The sequence below is a fragment of the Arvicola amphibius genome, chromosome 6, assembly GCF_903992535.2.
Source record: "Arvicola amphibius chromosome 6, mArvAmp1.2, whole genome shotgun sequence".
In the NCBI taxonomy this organism is placed as follows: Eukaryota; Metazoa; Chordata; class Mammalia; order Rodentia; family Cricetidae; genus Arvicola; species Arvicola amphibius.
Genome location: NC_052052.2, coordinates 89,056,066 through 89,074,976, shown reverse-complemented (window position 1 = coordinate 89,074,976; position 18,911 = coordinate 89,056,066).

The window sequence follows — 18,911 nt, the reverse complement described above, 5'->3', positions numbered from 1 at the left end:
TAGAATGAGTTCTAGGACAGGTTCCAAGGCTACATAGAAACCCTGTCTCAAACAAACAAACAAACAAAACAAAACAAGTCGGTGGTTAAAGACTCCACCAATCCGAATCTGCCCCTTCCTCTTGGCATTTATCCCGGCCTCATTCCTTCTGTCTGACCTCCTTCCTTTTGCTTGCAGCCAACCCTATCCTTCCTGCTCATTGGGAGCCCCAGGTCTGGCTTCAACCTTGTGCACACACACACACACACACACACACACACACACACACACACACGTGTGTGTGTGTGTGTGTTAGCATGAATGGGCATGCATACACCAACAACAATGCCAGGCTAGTCTCTGTGCAGTTTATAGCTACTTATAATAGTTTCTTCTTCTGATAAGTTCAGTTGGTGATGAGCTGATCACAATGCAGCCCCGTGGAAGCTGAGTCCCATTTCTGTTTTAGTCCTAGAGGGTCCTGCCATCATGGGGCTTATTCAGATTCACCCACTTAACTAGAGCAGGTTGGACTCTCTCATCATGGCCCTGATATCTGGTTTGAAACATATTGGACCCATCTTGCTCATTCATCCAACTTCCTTTTTCCCCTCCCTGACCACAAAGTTCTTGGTCACTTACTATACTGAAAGTGTGGTAAAGACTTTTAGAAAGAATGAGTGGAGAAGAAAGGAGGAGCGGAGAATGGGTTGGCCCCCAGTCACAAGGGCAGAGCCTGAAGGCATTGTTGACCATAGGAAAAGGGATCTAGTGGGATCTGACTAGAAACTGCTAGAAGTCAGCAGGAACAGTCCTCCAGGAACAGTACTGTAGGAACAGTCCTCCAGGAACAGTCTTTCAGGAACAGTCCTCCAGGAACAGTCCTCCAAGAACAGCCCTCCAGGCAGCCAAGCAGGACTGCTCTGGTGACTAGGGGCATTTTGGGGCTCATGATTCAGTAAGCAGAAGTGACTCACTGACATAAGTGGCACAAATCCAATGGGGAATGAATCAATGTGGATATTTTGGGCCCTTCTTTATGCTTGAGCAAACACTCAGGATGCCTGTTATCTTCCTCTTTGCTCACGTACTGTCTGATGGCTTCCCAAAAGAAAGGGCACATATTTCAGATCCAATCACAGTTTAATGTGCCCGCCCATCCCTGACGACCCAGGAAAATGTCAAGTCTCTTCTGTAACACTCATCTGCAGGTGAAGCAATAGGGAATGTAAGCCAACTCTTTCACCATCTGATTTGCTCCTATTTCCACTGTCAGACCAGGGTCCACTTCCTTCTGGTGAGGTGTTTTTGATAGTCCTGCCCCTTAGAAGCAAAGCTGGAGGGGCTGCTGAATCCTGCATCTGGGACACATGAGTCAAGTATCTGTTTCTGCTCCTTTGCTGTCCTTTGTGAGAGAGATTGAGGGGAAGGCAGAACTTTTTAAAGAAACATTGCAGAATGTTCGCTTTCAAACAGAAGTTTTCATGCCCCTGTCCCGGTCTTTTCCCATGTGTCTGCTCTGCGCAGGCACAGAGCTGGTGCTGTCTTCCTGCTCTGGGAGGCAGAGCACCATCTGAGCTCCCCAAAACCACCGGCTCCACCCACAGTCATTGAGCCTTCTCCTTAATGGGTGTCACTTTCTGATCAGTTTGTGGTTCTGGACACTCACCTGTCTTCTCTGCTAAAGTCCTAGTTCCTATGGGGAACATTCCAGATCCATGATGCAGTACCTGATGCCAGTGATCCACTCACTGCCCTGAAGTAAAAGCAGTCAGAGTTATAATTCATGGCATGTCATCCAAGAGAAGAGCCTTTTTCTCGTGAGGCTGGTGAAGCCACAGCTGGAGGTTTCAGAGATGCCATGGATGTTTTACGTGAGAACGTGAGAATGGCTTGGACGAATCGGCAAAGCTGTTAGCCAGGTGTGTCCAAGTGCAGTCCCCACTCAGCCCCGGTCACTGGCAATGTCCTTTATTTCCCGTCTTTCCCTCATAAACAAACAAATAGTACTTACATTAGAATGTCATGAGAACTGTGAGTCAGGATCCATGAAACTCTGGAACGGAGCCCAGACTATGGTGAGGCTGCTCCTCTTCCTCCTCCTCCTCCTCCTCCTCCTCCTCCTCCTCCTCCTCCTCCTCCTCCTACTCCTCCTCCTCCTCCTCCTCCTCCTTCTTTTGTGAGAAAGATTTACTCAGTGTAGCCTTGCTGTCCTGGAACTTGTAGACCAGGCTGGCCTGGTGTACACTTTTAACTCTTGATCATTGCTAGAACATAGGAAAGAATCCTCCTTCTAGTCTTCAACTTTCTCTGTGTTCTAGATTTTTTCCTGTCTGGTAAGGAGTCACCGACAGATGAGGAAGGGAAGCCAGTTGTTATTTCCACAGAAGATACTCAAGGCAGGGGCTGAGTGTGCTGTGGTTTTCCTTCTCTTTCTATTTCTCCTTCCATCTCTTCTTCTCTAAAGGGGTGGGCATTATCGTTCCAAATGCATTGGAAGACTTACCAAGGTTAAGAGTATTGTCATATAAGCCAGCTTCTCACCACACATCCCCATACATTCCTGGGTCCTTTTTCTTCCTTCCCGCACATCTGTCTGGGATGATTTCCCTTCTCGCTCTGTGTCTGCATTCTCCAGCCTTCTGCTTCCATGTTCTTATACTTCCACCTCACCGATGTTCTCTTCCACTGTGCCTATCCTGCTCTGATCACCTTACCAGATCCTGCTTCTGTGCTTTTCAGTTCTAGAACTTTCGCTTGGTTCAATTTGTCTCTATTGTTCTCTGTAGTTCTCTTCCAAAATGCTGAAACTTGTTTTTGTTTTACTCCAATGAACACAGTAATCATGGTCATATCATCAATATGTCTGGCAGTTCCAGCATCTGGAGTCCCTACAGGTTGACACAGTTTCTGTTTCCATTTATGTTATCTGGTTTCTTTTTTACTTGAATATCTTTTCATTATTATCTTGGTCACTGGACCTGAAACATTGTAAGAATGGCGCACTTTTCCTCTAGAGAATGATTTTGTTGTTTGTTATTTTCTTTTCCCAATAATTTCAGCACAGTGGTGCTCCCCGGGATACCTTAATCCAATTCAGGGTTGGAATTTTCCGTGCCACTCAGATGATTTGGAGCTGAGTGGCCACACACATGGGGCCTGATGTGCTTTTTTTTCCTGGTGTTCATCTTTTTGGATCTTTTTTTGTTTGTTTGTTTTTTTCAAGACAGGGTTTCTCTGCAGCTTTAGAGCCTGTCCTGGAGCTAGCTCTTATAGACCAGGCTGGTCTCGAACTCACAGAGATCATCTTTTTGAAGCTCAGTTGAAGATCAAAGGATTTGCCAGGGTCCTGCTCACACTAAGTGAGCTTTTGACACCTGAAGGATCGCATAAGGTGCCATTAAAACTTAGTTTCTCCTTTCATACCTGTGAGATTCTGTCTTATTCTTGGGATGAGGATGCGCGAGGCTAGTTTTGGAAGAGCTGCTCTAGAACTGGTGGTTGCTGTTGCCCAGGGACTGAAGATCACACTGACTGGTCCTCTGCCCTCCTCAAGTCTCTGCCTACTGTAATGTACCGGCAAAGCCTCACAATGAGCTATCTGGTGAAAGGGATGTCCGTATAGCCACACAGGCCTGTTCACGAAAGGGTGGATTTAAACTTGACATGCTATACTTTTATGCCCAGAATACCATGTTTTCCGCACTGAGTCTGCTTCATTTCAGGAAGTGGTCCCTGTGGTGTTCAGAGTTTCAGGTATGAGGTGTGTTTCCAGCCCAGGTGCTTACATTGGTTTTATCTAGATGTGGTATGATTAAGTAAGAAATGTAGGTAGGTACATGGATAAACATGGAAAGAAAGTGAGCCTTCAGAATATTAACTGTATATGAAAGCTGCTTTAAGAAGTAAATCCTACTTCTTTCTTTTTCTGTTTTCAATTCTTGTATATTTTACTCTCAGATGAACCAACCTTCAGTTAGCTTGTTCAACAATACACATGCCATTATCTTGTAATACACAAGCAGACAGCAATTCTTTCTTCTATGTTCCACCCCCAGTAGCAGCTGAACCATCAGCTCACTGTCTGCAGACTGAGGTAGTCAGTGATTCGTGTGCTCTAAGCAAACCTCTATCTACATACAGACAGTGTACAGGGCCAAGACTAGGGCACCATCCTCAATTAATCTGGACACCCATAACCAAACAAGGGTCCTTTAACTTTCCTCACTACTTTCTTTGTCCTTTTCTTTGCCATCATGTAAAGACAGACTTGAATTGTATATAAAATATTTCATTACAATATATGGTACAGTGGTATCTAAACTGCTTTTTATTATCATAGAGTTGCTCAGGCCATGTAATGTTTGTTGTTACTCAAGCATTGAGCTGGGTTTGGGAATCTTATGTCACATGGAATCACATTGTAAAGGTGATGTTTTTTCACAACAGAATGAGTCATTCCTATGTGGTACAAGACCCAAGGCTATTGAAAGCCAACTGAAGAGACAAAAACCCTGTATTCTAGAAATTCACACTTAAAATCAGCAACACAGGGCATAACATTCCTGCAGCTAAACTCTCTTTCATACTAATCACTATAGAACATTTCCAAATAAACATTCTAAAATAAATGAATCTGTTGGGTATGATACACATATTATTTCTTTTTGTCATTCCAGCACATGATTAGTTACAAGACTGTTGGCATGTTGGCAGAAGCTATGAGATATAGAAAATAGAGTTCTCAAGTTTATAGAAGACAAAGTCTTCTTGGGCATCATGGATAAAGGAGACAATGAGTAGGATGAAGGGACGTAGCAGTCCGTCTTTCGAAGACCACATTCATGGGTATGGCCATCTCCCACCCTATGGTCTGGGGAAGAGATAAGCACCTAGAACACAAGGCCTCCCTATGGCCATTTTATCTCAGGGCAGTTAGCATCTTCTGCTGTAGAAATTTTGTCCTGATATTTAGTAATTAAACACTTCTTACTCCACAAGTTCTGTGGGTCTGTAATTAAGGATGGACAGGTGACTCTTGGTGGCTTGGGTTCAAGGTCTTACAAGAGGTTGCAGTTGAAGTGATGGATGAAGTTGCAGTCTCATCTCAAAGACTGGTGGGAGAAATCTGCTAGTATTTCTCACGTGACTGGATGCAGGAGGTCTAAGCTCCTCACTGACTATTGGACCAAAACTTCAGTTCTTACCTTACAAGTCTCTTTAGAAAACTAAAAACTACGCACATCTTTGTGGCTCACGTCCCAAGACACACACACACACACAGAGAGAGAGAGAGAGAGAGAGAGAGAGAGAGAGAGAGAGAGAGAGAGAGAGAGAGAGAGAGAGAGAGAGAGAGAAAGGAGGCTGACCCAACCTAACCTGTTGTGGAGGTTCTACTTGACTCACCAAACAGTCCTGGCTCTTTGTGGTGAGACTACAGAGGGCTGACAACAAGAGCAGACATCAATGATGTCATGTGTGCAAGGTCCTTTTCTCCATATTTCTTTCAAATCTTTCTTTTACATTTGCGACAAAGTACTGGAACAGAGACAGAAGATGCTGGAAGACTGGGATTTTTATTACACACAAAGTCATGGCAACAATATCTGTCTAGCAACTGCCATATGTGTGGCCCTAAGCTGGTACCAGGTAGACTGTGAACAACATGGCTGCAGGGTCTAGACATAGCTCCTGGCACTGAGATGGGGCCATGAGTCAGAGTCATGCAGAAGTACAAGCAGGCAAGATGCAACACGTATAGAGGAGGACATGTTTGCTCTGAGCCAGGAATAATGGGTGCCATTTAGTATTTAAATATTTTAATTTCTAATTGATAAATTGACTAATGAGTTTAGGCTACATTGAAATCTAGGGAGCCTATAAAGTCTTACTTTATCTAAGGATCGTGTGTCTACTATGGACCATAACACATAGCAAAGGAAACCAGGGAGACCTCATGATTGACAAGTTCTGAACTGGTCAAGAAAACCTCACTAAGTCCGAGGGGACAGGACTGTCAGTCTCATTGTAGTTCCATGAGTACAGTGGCTGATGTGACTTTGAACTTCAAGTGCCTTCCTCTGTGTTTACATCAAGAAAAAGGTGTGGCTCTCTTGGTAGCTCTTCTGAAATTATGCTCAGCTACACACTCTTCTGGTCTGCCTGGCCCTGCTTATTTTTCCCTGAGATGTATGCTACCAATTACCCTGAAGATCCACCCAGCTTAAGATAGTCTCCTGTGCTCCGGTCCATGGAATGACAACAGTTGACTTCAACTTGCCTCACAGTAGCAGCCCTCCATCTTAAACACCGGAATGTTGGTTAAGTAAAAACCATGATGAATTTGTTCAGGTTTCCCCTCCTCTATGGAATTTCTAAGCTGCTTTTAAAAAATGTTATATTAGACAAAGCATTTCTTTCTCATTCTATTACTTCCTGTGTGCAGCATCATTTCTTCCTTCACCGTCTTATAGGGAGAGCTTTGAAGCAGACAATCATATGCAAGCTGAGATCCACTGAGTCCATTCCCTCTGCAGAAAGCTAGTGTGCTCTAGAACATTCCTGGAGAAGAACAGCAACAACACTCTTTCAGTCTTGGCAGAAATGCAGAACTTTCATCTTTTCCTCAGATTCACTGAATCAGAATTCATATTTTGGGTCAAGATTCCCAATTTCTACCAACCTCTGGATCAGTAAGGGTAGAAACCTGCATCGAAAACTGAATATGGTTGTGCTTCTGAGCAGTGTGTGCATCCAGAAGAGTCTCCATCTCCCTGTCAATCACCATTCTCCTTCCCTCCTTGCTCCCCATCCCCTTCCCTCTTCTTTTCCCCGACCCTGCCCCTTATCTTCCTCTCTCCTCTCCTTTCCCCCTCACCCTCTCTTCTTTTCTCCCTGTCTACTTCTTCCCTCCTTCCCCTCTCCCCACTTCTCTTCCTCTCACCTACATTTTATATCATTTTTATTTTTCTATGGAAATACTGAAGCAATCGTGACTTATTTTTGTTTTTCCCTTCACTTGGAGCTGAGTCCTTTCATCTCTGATTCAGCCAATTTCCTTCGAAGCTAAATATTAAACAGATCTGTCTTCTGACAGCTGACCCCAAATAGGGACAGGCAGTGGTCCTCACCCCGGGGGTGCAGAACAAGCCGACAAAGGTAGAAGAGAGACAGAATGGAGCCAGTTCCCATCCCCTGAGGAAGCCAGGGAGTTCTGTCTAAGCCTTTGCACAGCCAAACAGCCAAGAGCCAAACAACCCATGGCTTCTGGAAGGCATTCTTGAAGAAATGCCTTTTTTGCCAGAGGGTAAAAGGGTTGATAATTGATTTTGTCTGCCTTTCAGATGGGCTTAGAAAGACACAAGAGCCTAAAGTCTAACAGAGGTAACATTTCTGGATATCTGAGCAAACTTCTCTGGGTTTCATGTAACCTGGCAATCCTCTTCCCAATGTTTGTGTGTGTGCCTCTGTGTGTGTGTGTATGTGTGTGTGCTAGGGCGGTAAGCATGGACACATTCTTATCATGGCATGACTACGGGAGTCATAGGACAAGTTCCTGTGTCCTCGCTTTCTCCTTTGTCTAAGATAGGGTCTATTGTTCATCACTGTGGACACCAGCCTGGTTGGTCCACCAGCTTCCACAGAGTCTCCTGTCTACACCTCCCATCTTACTATAGGAGCACGGAGATTACCAGTGCATTCTACCATCCCTGGCTTGATAAAAGTTTTAAAGAACTTAACTTGGGTCCTTATCCTTGGCAAGCACTTTACCCACTGAGCCTTCATCTCAGTCTGAATATTAGTGTTTCTTTAATCAGTTTATCATCTGTTAATATGGTAATTAAACTTAATTAGACTGAACATCTTAGAAAATAAATGTCAATGTGCATCCAAACTGTCACTTGTTGGCATCAGTGAATAAGAACAGGCTATGGGGCTGTAGAGAAGCTCAGTGGTTGAGAGCACATGTTGTTCTTGCCGAGGACCTGAGTTTGGTGCCCAACACCCACATCAGACAGCTCACAGCCACATGTAAATCCAGCTCCAAGAGATCCAATGTTCTCTTCTGGCCTCCATGGGCACCTGAACACAGGGAAAAACCCACACAGAGACATACAATTTTTCTTTAAATTAAGAACAGGATAGATCTTCTCAAATACTCTGAGACACTGGCGGCCTCAGCTGGAACTGGGAAAGGAGTCACTGGAGAGCTCTGATCACAGAGAGATCATCTCTGCCCCCTAGGCCAGGTCCTATCAGTTTAAAATCTACGTGCTGTTGAGTCAACACAGGACAGCTGAGAAGGCAGAAGAAATGTACAGAAAGAAGGGGCACTTCAGCCCCATGACTCTAAGTCGGCTATTAGATCCCAACACAGGAGAGCTGTGCAATGTACAAAAGAGCAAAAATGCCCATTTCCAAGAGATGACAATGGTTTTAACTGGTACAGGAAAGTAAATAAGTCTTGTAGTCATTGTGAATGATCAAAGTTTTTTTAGAGAAAAGGAAAACAATCGCAGCATTCAGAAGGACTGCCCATTACTGGAATAAAGAGTTGGGGTCAGACTCCACGGAGGGAGGATCGTTTTTGCTTGATTAAAAGAAAAACCAGGGAGAGCATAGGCATCTGTACAGACTAAGTCTCCGTAAGCCTCTGAGGTTACTTTCATCCTTTCTTTCTTGTTATCCTAGATTTAAATGTTGTTCTTGTGATTTTTTTTTGAAAAATGAAAACTGTGGGCTTATATCCCCACCCAATCAGTACATGAAAATGAGAGGTGGGAGCCTGGATTCATTTCCTTCTCAGCTTCACATCAACCAAACAGGGGCTCAGGAGTTATTTCTGATTTTCTCAAAAGGCAAAACCACCACAAATTTAGTTAGAGATTTAGTTGTATTTTAGTCACAACTAAAATCATGCAGTGGGGGGCAGCCTCCATGCCTCCAAAGGGAACCACTGTTGGCTCCTCTGGGCAGGAGCGGAGCAGTGTGCTCTGTAAGACAGGAGCAGAGGAGTGAGCAGTAGGAGGCAGGTGGGTGAAGGCCAGGTTTGCACTACTCACCCCACCTTTGTGTAAAACAGAAGGGATGCTCTTGTTACGGTGGCTCTGGCGAACTCTCCTGTTTAGGAAAATCTCCTCTGGTGGGGATCTATTTGCCTCTCCAAGTGGATGATATGATAGGACAGGACTGGATATGGCTGAAGGGGTAGCATTTAGCCAGAGTGATGCCATCTTAGTGTATCTAGTCTGTTAGTATCAAAGGTGGTAACTCAACATAAAATAATGAACTATCACTATTTTGTTTGACACTTGTGACATGAAGAAAGTACTTAGGCTGCATTGGTCATTGTTGATATGTACATTTAGAATGTAAGTTAGACTGTATAGTTGCATAGATATTTTTTTATTTTTTGGTTTTTTTTTTTTCGAGAGAGGGTTTCTCTGTGGCTTTAGAGCCTGTCCTGGAGCTAGCTCTTGTAGACCAGGCTGGTCTCGAACTCACAGAGATCCGCCTGCCTCTGCCTCCCAAGTGCTGGGATTAAAGGTGTGCGCCACCACCGCCCGGCTAGTTGCATAGATATTAAGTATTCCTTAGGATAAGTGTTTAAATAGAGAGTAGAGAATAATTTATTCGTCGGTGTCATTTCTGAGACAAATCTATTGATTCTCAATAAACTCAAAAGTTGCTAATAAAATTACAACACCAGAAAAAAAACCATTTAAACAGGAAGCCATAGCTCGCATTCATTTTACTTATATCTCTTTATAAAGAGAAGATGAAGCTTATCAGAGCTCTACTTTCTATCTAATTTACATACTTGCTGTTTTCCCTCTATACCTAACATATATGATAATGGTCCTATAAAATCTGTCTAGAATAAGCAAGTTTATCATTCTGGTAGTTATTTATTCAAAATTAATTCATATGTATACATACATACACGCACATACATGCATATATAGAATTAAACCTGCAGTCATTCTTGGGTTCAGTCATACTGGTTTTATATCTGTTATTAAAAAGCAAGGGTTCCTCCCAGTGAACCAGCAGTTAGCGCAGCACACTAGCTTCAGGTGTGATTATTCCTTGGCTGTGCAGTAAATTCGTTATCCCTAAGACATCAATCATGCTAGGACTTGAAGACCAGAGACAGCCAAGTCTGTGTTCGGGATGCTGCAGTGGCTCTGTCACAGCACTAGAGACCTTTAGCTAAACTCCATCCCAATTCAGGAGGAGGTCTCCTGGCGAAGGTTTGGAACATGGGGACAGTCTTAGGGCAGTCATAGTCGGCACACCAGTATTTCTCTACTTGAGTGTTCAGTCTCCCGGCGCTGACATTGGAGCCACTGCATGGCAGGCCATGCACACCGCAGCCTGCACTGATTAATTCACAGCTGTGAGCAAATGGAGGTTGCGGAAGCCACAAAGCTGGCATCCAGTTTGCTCATATTGACCTTTACCAGATATTGTCAACTTTTGGGGTCAGTGAAATGACTTAGAGGGTAAAGGCTCCTGCTGTCGTGCCTGATGACCTGAGGCTGGTCCCCAAGACCCACATAGCCAAGGAGAAAACTGATTCCCGTAAACTGTTCTCTGACCTCTACTCTTGCTGTGGCATACGTATACACGTACACACACACACACACACACACACACACACACACACACACACGAGAGAGAGAGAGAGCGACAGAGACAGAGAGACAGAGACACAGATACAGAGAGATAGAGAGACAGAGAGATGAGAGACTAAATCAAATGTAATAAAGATAAATGTATAATTTTTATAAAAGAAATGCAGCTAAAGTCACTAGCCTACCTCCTCTCCCTCAGAACCCTCCATCCAATATCCAGTTTACCCTCTTGACAGCAGGTCTGAGGCTCAGCTGACCACAAGAAGGCTTTTCCTTTCTTTTGATGAGGTTACAATGGCTCATTTGCTACCTTGTGGAAATGGCTTTGAAGGAGATAGCTGGATGCTGGGTGGCTGTAATTGGATTTACCTAATGTTGAATATAGTATAAGGGTGAAGCATCTTCATAATAATTAAAGCTGTCGTCTCTAGGTTTTATTCAACATTGTAATCATGCTCCAACTTCCAGCATTGCCTCCAGCCTCGAAGCTTCATCTCCAAAGGCTCAATGACTGCAGGGTCGCACTAGGAATCCAACGGCAAGTCGGAGCTCTCTGTAGAAAGTGACGTGATCCTGAAATGCAATCCCCACCATCTGGACAGCCAGCTCTGCCACCCAGGGTGATTGCTACAGAAATGATTCCCAGATCAGGAACTATGGCTCCTCAAGTATACTGTGTCAGGGTGTTGGGGTGAGGCCGGAATTCTCTGCTGGAATCTTTCCAAGATAAACTGACTTATCTTTCCAAGGAGTCTTTCCAAGATAAGCCTGCTGATCCCAGTACATGGAGAAGAGAGGAACCAAGCTGGACCGTTAGGCTGTGGGCAGAGGCCGGGGTTTTACTTCTAAATCACTGTAGAGTCTAAGATCAAGAACCCGCTAAGATGACAAAGTATTTACCATGAACCTAGGCTCCCAGCCAGGGCTCTGACAGAGCCAGTGCCAAGCTGGGGCTTCTTCCCTGAACCACTGAGCTCAACCAGGGCATAGATAGCAAGACAGATTCTTTGCAGCCTCCCTTGAATTATAAAAAGATACAGCGGGCAGGGTAGAGGAAACAAAGCTGAAGATGAGGGGTGAGAGGGAAGGTAAAGAGGCCCAGTTTTGACTTTTCCTTTTGCATATCTTCTTTCTCCGGGTGCAAGACCAGCATGCCAGACCTGCAGAGGACCTCTGGAGGCAGAAATGACATGAGAATCTGAAGTCAGAGGGGCATCCCTGGGCACACAGGGCTTGGAACCAGAGCCTGGCTGAGGGATTGTTCATCCAGTTCAGGGCACTTTGTATTTCCTGTGCCCATGATATTTCCGGAGCTGCCAGAGTGAGAAAGCCATCCATGGGTGACCAGGTTAGCTGCCCTTCCACCTCTTTCCCTCCTGACTCCCTCACCTCAAGAGGTTAGATCATCCAAGACCTTCCAGTTCACTGTAAGCTGCCCGTGGCATCAGCACGTGGTACCAGTCCCCTGTCTCTGCCATATGTTTCTGAAGTCATCACCAGAGACTCCAGTTTCACAATCCACAGTAGACTTAAAAATAGATGGAAACTTGTTCCAAGATCAACTAAAGATACCTTTGTGGAGAGGGGGCCTGAACTGGCCCTTTACTATAGCCATACTATAGAACCTTCATCTGACGTTGGATGGAGATAGAGACAGAGACCCACATTGGAGCACTGGACTGAACTCCCAAGGTCCAAATGAGGAGCAGAAGGAGGGAGAACATGAGCAAGGAAGTCAGGACCATGAGGGGTGCGTCCATTCACCAAGACAATGGGACTGATCTAATGGGAGCTCACCAAGGCCAACTGGACTGGGACTGATGGAGCATGTGATCAAACTGGACTCTCTGAACATGTCTGACAAGGAGGGCTGACTGAGAAGCCAAGGACAATGGCAGTGGATTTTGATTCTACTATATGTACTGGTTTTGTGGGAACCTAGTCTGTGTGGATCCTCACCTTCCTAGACCTGGATGGAGTGGGGAGGAACTTGGACTTCCCACAGGGCAGGGAACCCTGACTGCTCCTTGGATTGAAGAGGGAGGGAGAGGGGGGAGGGGAAGGGAAATGGGAGGAGGGGAGAAGGTGAAAATTTGTAAAATTATATAATTTAATTAAAAAAGATACCTTTGTGGAGCTTAAGCCTCACTAAGGAGCTGCTTCCGGGAGCAGGGGAAGGGCTGTCACTCTAACCCAGCTTTCTTCCCAGTTCCCCAGTAGGGATACAAGCATGAAGCATCAACCAGCCTCTGACCTGTCACCCAGGTCCAGCAGCACTATTTTATGAACTAACACTGAGCTATATAAGACCCATGATTGTTTAGATGCTACTTATGAGCCCTGGAAGGCTTCTTAAGACCCCAATCTCCCTCTAAAAGTGTAATCTGGGTATTTCTAACTCATGTATATTTCCTGCTGTTGTTACTGATGTGTCCCATGACAGACAAGTCAGCAATACCCGTGGAGTCAGTGAAGGGCATGAAGACACACCATTCTGGAGACAGTTTCAGGAAACAGCATCTACCCTACTGCACATGAGCCACCACTCATATGGGGAAGCCTATTGACTGTAACTGGTGAGCACATTACCCTGGATTGGATAGTGGGCACCCACAGCACCAGGGTCTCTATGTGGAAGAAGAGCATTGAAGGAGACGAGGAGAGGGTAGACTTGTCCGTGGTCCAGCTACTAGCTACTCATGATATTGTAGAATTCATTGCTGTGACTTCTGGGGTATGGTGAGCCATGCTCCTTATTTAGAAGTGCAGTGTGTCAAGGAGGCTGGCCCCCAGGTCATGCCTGCATTTTCTCCTACAGTTTCTTCTTGTGGTTTTCAAATGACCCTTGATGGATATTCAAGGTGGACCCTTTTTCTTTATCTAGCTAAGGACTTCCAGAGTTAATGTGGGAGGAGACAATGTCTAACTAGTTCTTTCTTGTGTTTGCAACCTTTTGTATTTCTGCCCTTACTTCCCTAAGAAGCAGAAGAAAAAATTCATAGACCATCAACTATCCCATACTAAAGTGAGAAGACTCCTTTCTCTGAGCTACCCAACTATGGTCCCATCAAGGTACAGGAAAACAATAAGTCAGTTAAATGAGCAAGAGAATAAATCAAAGCTAGTCGTTAACTGCCGGATTCTTGTCCAGGTGTTTTCTGTCCCTACTGGTAGACTCTAAGCTTGGCCTGGCTCTCACATCAACACACACCAAATCCCAAAACAGAGTCCAGAATCAAGCACTCCTGTGTTTCAAGTCAGACTGGTTTTTGAATCTAAGTTCTGTCGTCATTTCCCTTTCCCAACTAAAGGTGCAACATAAATGACTTACTTTTTCAAACGGAAATAATAATGTCTAACTTATGTCTGCTGCTAACATTTATTGAGTACTTACTGTATGCTGCTAACATTTATTGAGCACTTACTGTATGCTGCTAACATTTATTGAGCACTTACTGTATGCTGCTAACATTTATTGAGCGCTTAATGTATGCTGTGTGTTAAGAATTTCACTTGTGTTTCATTTTATCCTTATGATTTCTTCATTTTTTACATGAGAGAATGGAAACTTCCAGCATTTCCAAAACATGCAAGCGGCAAATGTGGGTCACCAATATAACTCTATGTGACTCAGAAAGTCTCTGTCTCTCTCTGTGAATATGACATGATATGAAAGACAGCAGGTGAGTGCTTATGGGAAGTAAGGTCTCTTGGAACCTGGATTGAGTGAGAAACTCCCTACTATGTTAGCATTCCTGGGGCTGCCATTTGGCTCAGGCCTTGTGGGTTTGAAAATTCTCACAGAGGATCATGGATGGCTGAAGAGAAGTCCTCTACACCCCTGGAGAATGGTGCTTTCTCCCGCTGCGTGTTAAGTGTCTTAAGGATGCTTCTAGAAGAGCTAGTTAAGAAACAGGTCACCATTTAACCAAACATATTCTCCAACTTAAGCGTTGGACTAGATGGGATAAAGTATGTCTCACGCCAACCCCAAACTCTTTCCTAAATGTGAGGACATGGACTAGAACCTCATCATAAGCCTGGAGAACGAAGAACAAATTCATTTGTGACAACATCAGGCTTCCGTACACTTTTAGAACACAAGCAGGCGGTTGTATTTCAATGGCTGGCTGTTGGTCTCAGTTTCTCCAAAAGATTTCCCAGAGTCTGCACTTGCCATTCTGACTGGGCTCCTGTTTCCAAGTGGAGAGGAAATGGCATTCCATTGTAGAGACCAAGTTCTCATGAGTTCTGAACTACATTGCTTTAAAAAATGAGTTTTGCAGGTTTGTGTTGGATGCTGAGGTAACTGCAGTTAGCACAAATAACAATGGAAGGAAGAAAAAGAACAAGGGAAGCAAAAATACAGTTGTCCATGCTTTTCAGAGGGGACTCCTAAGGGCTCAGCCCTGTACCAGGTTTGGCCTTTCTGAGGAGTATCTTTTCTGCACGGTTGAGTCTACTGTACCCATAGCGATCTTTTCATATTTTAGAACAAAAGGGAAACACATCCTAGAAAACACAGCATATAGTTTCTGTGTTTTTTGTTGTTCCCTCAAGGCATTGTTAGACATATGTTTGACCTCATAATACAATCTTACATTTGAACTTGACATGGATCACAATCAAATTGAAGACAGTAACTTCCAAAGAACACTTGCAGGGACAGAGTCCCATGCTTGATGCAAGTCATTTCGGTTCATCTTCTAGATTTTGCTGAGAAAACTGAAACTCATCTTTTAAAGACTCTCTCTCTCTCTCTCTCTCTCTCTCCCTCCCTCTCTCTCTCCCTCCCTCCCTCCCTCCCTCCCTCCCTCCCTCCCTCCCTCTCTCTCTCTCTCTCTCTCTCTCTCTCTCTCTCTCTCTCTCTCTCTCACACACACACACACACACACATACACACTTTCTTTTGAAATGGGGTCTCATGTAGTTTAGGCTAGCCCAGAACTCACTATGTAGCTGGACTGGCCCTGAATTTCTGATTCACCCACAGTGTCCTGGGATTATAGGCCTGCACCACCATGCATGTCTATGCATGTGCTGGGGATGGAATCAGACTTCCTCTATACTAGGCAAACACTACCAATGAGCTATATCCCTAGCCCCTTAAGGATTTTTTCTAAGATCACATACATAGCGCACACATTTGCATTACACATGTTTAATGTTTTTTTCTTGTCTTTTTCTGCTGGGGTTGAGCTCAGGGATTCCCACAGGTGCTGAGTACACACTTTAATTCTGAGATAACTTCCAATTCTCTGCACGTTATCTGACTGTGGCATCCACCATAGTCCACGCCCTTGCCTCTAGCGATGACAACAACAAGAAGGGAGTGAGGGATAGAAGGAGGTGGAAGCTGACCCCTGCTCTTGCTCCGATATTTTAAATATGGTTTTCATACCTGAGTTTGTGACCTTGACAAATGAGCTGGTATTTGTACTAAAATGCACCTTCTTCCACATTTTTACTCTTTCCCCTCAAATGAATTTTTGTCTGATTATGTGAGTTTTAAAAATAAGTTGATTTATTAACCCTGTAGTCATACAACCTAGTCCTGAAGCTACCAGGCAACAATTTTGAAAATTAAAGCTTCTAAGAATAATTATCTAGTATATATTGCTATACAGAAAATTATCTCAAAGTTTAGTGGCTGAAAATAGGAATTTATCATCATCGTCATCATCATCATCATCATCATCATCATCATGATTTTATTGATAGAAAATTCAAGTAGAATCATTTACTCTCTAGAATGGCCAAATGTCACAGTATGCACATGTGTGTGGATGTGTGTGTATGCATACACGTGGGTGTGTACAATAGCATGCATGTGCAGGTGGGGACAGCTTACAAAAGTCAGTTCTCTCCTTCTGTTACATGTGCTCCAAAGACTGAACTTAGGTGATGGGCGACAAGCGCCTTTACCCATGAAGTAGTCTTACTGATCCTGCATTTCTTACCGGATCAAATGATAGGGAGCTAGAAGTGAAATCTTCCAGTATCTTAAGACCTAACCCAAGAAACTGATCCTGCATGTCTATCAAAGCAACAAAAGACCTAGGCCAATCCAAAGGAAGGAAGAGAGGTCTGCTTACCTCTTGATGAGCATACAGGGACATTTAGGAACAGTATTGATTTTCAACCATTAAATCTCAAAGTTGCCTAACTGCTACCGTTAGCTGAATCACTCCATCAGTAGGACAGGCTGTCCACAGAGCTGAGGTTATTCTTCCACACTACCCAAAGCCGTTGATAAATAGTAATAGCTTATGTGTTTATCAGAGGAACTGCATGCAATCTGTCAATTACCTTGTGGCATCCTTCCCATTTTACAGGTAAACAGCCAAGGTTGCTTTTGAGCAGCAGGATCCTAATGCTTTGAAATCCCTTTAAATTCTGGATCATTCAAATTTCAATTTCATTTCAAATTTTAAATAAATAGCCCACCTTACACTGTGTAAGCAGAACCAACCACCTTTAAGCTCTTGAAGTCTTATCCCTCTTAGTTCCTGTGTCTGCTGAAGGACTCATAGCTCCCTCACATCTCCTGTTTGCCCCTCTCCTCTCTACCCCACCCCAAGTGTGAATACCAATGCCTTCTGTCCCCAATGTTGTAGGATTCCATTCAGTGCCAATCACATCTTCTACCACACACTGCTGTGAGTGTTTCTGTTGTCCTGAGGGTTGAAAACTAATGAGCATATCGTGTGTTGCCCAGAAGAGAAATACTTGACTTTAGTTTGAATTTGAGACAATGATGTTGGGAAAAACATACCTAGGCATTTCAGTCCTGTTGACTGAGGTTTTCTGTCCTACCTGGTCCTCGTCTTGCCCAGTTTCTGCAGTCGTTAAGTCCCAAAGAAATCACACAGAGATCTACATTAACTATAAACTGATTGGCCTAGTATCTCAGGCTTCTTATTAACTCTTACAATTTATATTAGCCCATTATTCTTACCTATGTTAGCCACGTGGCTCGGCACCTTATCTGGCAGGGCAGACACATCTTGCTTCTTCTGTGGATGGGTCACAACTGTGGACCAAGCTTTCCTCTTCACAGAATTCTTGTTCTCCTTGACCCACCTCTACTTCCTGTCTGGTTGTCCTGCCTATACTTCCTGCCTGGCTACTGACCAATCAGCGTTTATTTAAAATATAATTGATAGAATACAGACCATGGTCCCACACCACAGTCGCTAAATAATTCTCTTTGGCCTCACAATGTCTCCATGAACACATCATGTTCATGTCTTTGTAGTGTTCTCTCTCTCTCTCGCTCTCTCTCTCTCTCTCTCTCTCTCTCTGTGTGTGTGTGTGTGTGTTAGAACTAGTGTTCACAGTGCAAATGTGGAGGTCAGAAGACAATTTCTATGGGATTAGTTCACTCCAACTATTTTTAAGTGGTCCCAGGGATAGAACGCAGGTCACCAAGCTTGTGGCAAGCCCCTTTAGCTAATGAGCCATCTCCCTAGTCCCCTGGGATTCTAGATAGCTCTCACTTTACTCTTTTCTCTCTGCTGCTAGAAACCAATATTCCACACAACAGCTGGCTCTGTGATGAGTGGTTAGCATTCCTGTTGTCTTCAGAGAGAACTTCCCGGTTGCTGTCTCCATCAACATCCAGATGGGTCACGAAAATATTATATATACATATAACATATATTATCTACTGCTGTCTCCATCAGCATCCAGACAGGTCACCAAAATATTTATATGTACCACTGTTTCACTATTTCCTTATACTCTCTATTCTGTTGGTTTTTTTCCCCACAAATAAAATCGTTCTTCTCCTTTTCTATTGCACTGAAATGAAACTCAAGGCAAGGCTCTCTCTGTCTCTCTCTGTCTCTCTGTCTCTTTCTCTGTCTCTGTCTCTCTCTCTCTCTCTCTCTCTCTCTCTGTCGGTTTGGCATACACATGCCATAGTGTTCAGTTAGAGGTCAGAGGACAATACTGGGCAGCCGTCCTTGCCGTCCACCTTGCTTGAGACAGGATCTCTGGTTCATTACTGTGTGCACCAGACTAGCAGCCTACAGTCTCCCAGAGATTCCCGTCTTTGTCTCCCATCTTGTTTTAGGACTCTGGGATGACCGTGGTTTGTAAGGGTTCTCACACTCGTGCTGCCGGTGCTTAGCCCTCTAAGCCATCTCCCCAATCCTAAGGAAATAGTGAAGTAAGATGCCTCTGGAGAAAGACAGAAAAGCTGTATGTGAGAAACGAGGGGAGCATTTAAGGCGTTGACACTGAGAACAGCACAGTACTCTTCTGTGATTCATTGTTTCTCTGGCATTCAGC